General features: G+C 44.6%; 1 protein-coding gene across 1 annotated transcript in view; it reads right to left on the minus strand.

Annotated features, from left to right (window-relative positions):
- Cfap20 (cilia and flagella associated protein 20) overlaps positions 1 to 5,364 on the minus strand; it is a 13,497-nt gene that overhangs the window by 6,867 nt on the left and 1,266 nt on the right. The window lies entirely within an intron of this gene.

Here is a 5,364-nt window from a genome sequence, read left to right on the forward strand (position 1 = left end):
GGGGGGGGGGGGGAAGAAGGGTGACGAAATGGGCTTTCTGCCTTTCTCTAAGTTTTCAGCTTGCAAATCTGACCCACTCAAGCCCTTACAAAGGGAACAATGCCTTCCAAAGCATGCAGAGGCCAACAATGGGAACTAGAACGGACTCTAGTATTCCTAGGCCTCTCCTCACCCAGAGGCAAGCCAACCTGATTTGTTAGTGAATTATCATTTTCCCCCTTATAGCATCCCTTCCAAAAGGCTGAGAATACAAACTCACTGAAAAAAGGAATGTGGTGCAGATCATGAATGGGGATGTGAGCATTCAAGAACAGGAGACTTCCCAAAGCCTCTTCTCTAAAGCTCTGAAGGGAGGTTCTTGGGGCAAGGTATCCACCCCTCCCCTCTTGGAAATGACTACATTAAGTTACACAGGCTGAGCTGGGGTGTGGGAGTGCACGCCTGTAAACCTAGTACTTGCAAACTAGGATGATCTCAGTAAGTCTTGAGGCTAGCCAAATGTACATAGCAAATTTCAGGCTAGCCAGGGCTATACAGTAAAACCCTGTCTCCAACAAAAACACACACACAGGCTGTCACCCCCTTTGATTGTGCAGGCCTTCCAGGAAGTAGCCCTATCCTCTGAGTGGCTTCTCAGGAGCACACTTGGTAAGATGTATGTCCCCAGAAAGTGTCAACTTCCTTTCCTTAGCTCAGAGTTCACTGGGCAGGCCTGGCCTTCAGATGAAGACACAATGCATTCGCTGGCATTTAGTGCTCAGGGGGGAAGCAGGTTTCACTTGACTTCCTTAATTAGTGCACACTGCTTCTGACATTGACTCTTTTATCCATGACTCACTCTCAATCAGAGTGCGGCCTATGAGTATTTTCTTGCTTTACCATCCTTTCATTAATACTTAAAATTATGGTCTAAAGAGATGGCTCAGTAGTTAAGAGAACTGGCTGTTCTTCCAGAGGTCCTGGGTTCAATTCCCAGCAACCACACAGCAGCTCACAACTATTTGTAATTCCAGTTCCAGGGAATCTGGCACCCTCACACAGATAAAAACACCAATGCACATAAAACAAAAATAAATTTTAAAAATTATTACAAAAATTATTTTTAAAAAGATGAATGCAGGCCTCAGTCGCACGTTCCTGCTACCATGAACTTGGCCACACCTTTCTCCCTACTATGAACTATCTCCTCCTTACACCAAGAGCCAAAACCTAACTTTCACACCTTAAGTTGTTCTGTCACAGCAACAAAAACCTTAATATCATCCTGCAAAGTACCAGATTTAACCAGGTACAGTGGCTGCACTTGGCAGACTTAGGCTCTGTAACTCCAGGCCAGCCTGAGCTGTGAAGACCTTGTCTTATATGAAGACCTGAGTTTGAATCCCCAACACTCACATGAAAACTGGGCATGGTAAGGTACTGCCTATAACCCCAGCACTGGGAGGTGGGGGTGGGCAGACAGGCAGATCTGGATTCAATGGCCAGCCAGCTTAGAAGACACCTAATGTCTACCTCTAGCCTCCACAAGCAAACACATCTGCACATCTGCTACTCATAAGCACTAGAAAAAGGAAAAAAATTAACGGATTTCATGGCATATGTAAATGTCACATTTTATTCTTATTCATCCCTGTGAACCCTGCCCGTCATCCTACACATAAAGTGAGTGAAGGCTTTTGAACCTGCGTTACTGGCAATTACAGATGCGACTGAGCCTCAGTATTACAAACACCAATGGAACAAACCTTAAGCTCATCTCATAGTCCTTCTCCCAGGCTTTTCATGGTTGCTGGGCAACTAATAAAGAACACTGATTCCCCCCCCGCCCCCGCCTTCTCAGTGTAAGCCCCAGGGAGGAGGGTCAAGACGAGGGAAAAATAATACCAGTAATACCACAGGATAGGGAGGAAGCTGGCCAATCTCCACAATTCCACAGTGATTCAAAAAGAACATATTAGCTGTACCATTCCCCTCCCCTCCCCCACTTTCATTTTCTGGCTCCACTCCTTCTGGCAGGCAGCTGAACCCTCAGCCATCTGGCATGCCCTCTTAGTGACACATGTCCCAATTTACATTAAGCCCTTAGAGCTGTCCACCACAGCAGGAAAGTGTCTGCCCAAGGCCAGGGGCCTGGCTCCAAGTCAGAAAACAGGCAGAGGGAGCCCTCTGTGGGAAACTGTGGTCATAGCTCAGACTCAAGGGACCTTGGGCCACTCGCAGTCATTTTAGAACTACTTACACAGCAGACAGGCAACTCTAGACAGATGCAAATGATCTCTTTCTCTTCCTCTCCCAACAGGGTTTCTCTGAGTAGCCCTGGCTGTCCTAGACTCACTCTGTAGATCAGGCTGGCCTCAAACTTAAGAGATCCACCTGCCTCTGCCTGCCAAGTGATGGACCACCTGGTATTTCTTGAAAGGGAACAAGTAAACAGAACTCATGATCTTTTCGTCCACTTACAGTAAAAGCTATTATTCATAAAAATAAAGACTGACCCTGGGAAAGTGAAAACCGCTTTACTCTTTCTATCCAAAGGCACTCAATTTCACTCGTGAAGGCCAGACAGATTTAGCACATCAACAAGGTTTGCCAAATCAAAAGCCAGAGTCTAGGGCTGGAGAGATAGCTCAGCACTGGCTGCTCATCCAGAGGTCCTGAGTTCAATTCCTACCAATCACATGGTGGTTAGCAAACATCTACAATGGGATATGATGCTCTCTTTCTGTCTGATGCTCTCTTCTGTCATGCAGGCATACATACAAATAGAGTGCTCATAATATACATAAATAAATAAATCTTAAGAAAAAAGAAAGTCAGGGTCTAGGGCCAGTAAGTAGCTTAGCAGATAAGTCTATTGCAGCAAAGCCTGATGTTCTGAGTTCAATTTTGGACGCACATGGTGAAAGGAAAGAACTGACTCCTACAAGTTGTCCTTTGACTTTCATGGGCACAGGCAGGAATATGCACTCATGCACACACACAACAAATAAACAAAAATGTACTGTTTTTTGTTTGTTTGTTTTTTAATTTTGGAGGAGACTTTCTCCATCCTTAAAATTAGAAATGGGGACCCAGTCATCATGGCTGTTCAACAACAACATCAATAAACAAGCTGGTGAAGTCACACTCCATGGAGAAAGAGAAGAAACAGCAGCAGCTGAGAGGAAGAGAAGGTGGGAAGGAGGCAGGAGCGAGCAGGACGCACAGACCAGTCAATCCCATGGGCTTCTAGTACAATTCACAAACCAGTCCCATGAGTTTGCAGTGCAGCAGCAAAAAGGACTGAAACTCATGCAGGATGAAGAACACTTTTATTTTTTGAGACAAGATCTCACTATATCACCCTGGCTGGCCTGGAATTTGCTATATTCACTAGGCTGGACTCAAACTCACAGAAATTCACCTGCCTCTGCCTCCTGAGTCCTGAGTCCTGGGATTAAAGTTGTACCTACCAAACACTAAGATTCTTAATAAAGATAGTCAGATCTGTTGGTTCCAGATGTTAAGGAACATAAAGAACCTGTTGATTTTTTTCTAAGTTCTTGGTCTGAAAACCTGTCTGAAGATCTGTCTTAGAAAGTGTAGTGTAGCCAGATCTTAACTTAGTTCAAGTGTGACAAGAAGGAAGCAGAGGTTCAGAGTTGATAATAAACTAACCAAGCCTGCAGGGTCAGGGCAAGCATCAGAGGTACTGCCTCCTCTGAACTGTGACCCAAAAACTCAGGAAGATGTGGTGGACTCGGGGGGAAAGGCCAGGACCAGCAAGAGCAGCACGCTTTAGGTTGAGGAGGCCAGCCTTCGTGTAGCGGAGGCTGTCTCTAAGGAGGGAACTGGTGAGCCAGCCTGGAGAACTAGTTAGGCAGGTGCAGACCAGCTGCCTAGGCCTCACTAGAATTGGGGAGAGGACAAGCCAATGGACAATGACTACATTATCTTAGTTTCAAAACCCTAAGCAGATGCTATACCTAATCTTTCAAGATTGTTTTTCATAGAAACCAAATAGGCATTCTCTCTGGGCACAATCTCAAAAGTCAGAACAGTAAATATTTGTGATATCAAAATAAGAACTCAAAATAGTCATCAGTCAGTGTGTACCACCTACTGGGAAAGGTTATCTACCTCCACCCCACAACCAGACTCTTATTACAGCTCTTATTTCCCAAAAGGAGGAGGATTTCCCTTTCTTTCCTTTCCTCCTCTTGCCTCAGATGAAGAAAACCTCCCTTAAACACTATTCTGTCTAATCCAAGTAAGAGTTGGAAACATGTAATTAATTCCTTTTATATCATGAAGATTTGGCTCAAAACAAGTGTTCTGGAGTTTTCATTGCCAAAATGTCTGTTTAATTTGTGCCATGTAAACTCTGCTTTAACAATGTTTCATATGTGTTTAAGTCATCAGGGTACCATCAGACCTCTAGTGGCGTTGTTAAGGGACACAGTGCACCATGGTTACTCTGCTTTCATATGCCATGTGTAAACATGTTGCCTAGTCAAAAAGCTGTGCTTGAAAAAAAAAAAAAAAACAAAAAAACAAAAAAAAAAGCACACCACAGATCAAAACGGGGGGGGGGGGGGGCAAATGAATCCCTCTGATAAAAGCTTCGCCATACCCCTCCCACCACAATCCAGCATATTCTCTGGACCTGCTCTGACTGCTTTATACCAACACTCGGTAGCTCAGTTTCCAAGTTCAAGCCTGCTCTCTCCAGGCCCTCTGACTGTTCATACTAGGCAAGGTCTCAAGGCCAGTGAGCATCATCCTCCCTGAATTGCCAGGTGGGCTGACTCTGCATTCTCTTTGCAGAGGTCTAATTTTAAGAGCTCCTGATGTTTCATTTCAAAGTGAAGGAACGCTCAGAAGCATAGGGGTTGAAGTTTAAGGGTCTGCCTCCTATGCAATACTCTTGACATAACTCTAGCTATGAACTATTTGAAGGAGAAGGTCAGACTGCTCACGTATCAAAGGTTGGATCTCGTTGAGCTCTCAACGCTCTTAACCAAATGACATGATAGTCCAAACAATGCTTCTCTCAAAGCTGTCCTCAGAACATACAACTGCCTAGCAGCGACAAGCAGAAGGCAGCGCAGGTACTTTCTCAACCTCTGTGAGGCCCAAAGCTCTCCTCTGCGAATAAGACAAGACACTGTAATATTCTCGTTCCATTACCAATAAACGTGGCTTATTTCACCCATTCTATACACACCTCTATAAACACCCCACTAGGCATATCACCTCTCTCCATCTTGCCCCGAGGAGGGCAGAACTAAAGATCTTCCCTAAATCACCTAGCTTCCGCATTAGAGTGCCCATCTCATACTCAAAAAAAAAAAAAAAAAAAAAAAAAAAAAAAAAAAAAAAAAA

The sequence above is a fragment of the Psammomys obesus genome, unplaced genomic scaffold (genome assembly GCF_907164565.1).
Source record: "Psammomys obesus unplaced genomic scaffold, mPsaObe1.curated_primary_1811, whole genome shotgun sequence".
NCBI classification, from domain to species: domain Eukaryota; kingdom Metazoa; phylum Chordata; class Mammalia; order Rodentia; family Muridae; genus Psammomys; species Psammomys obesus.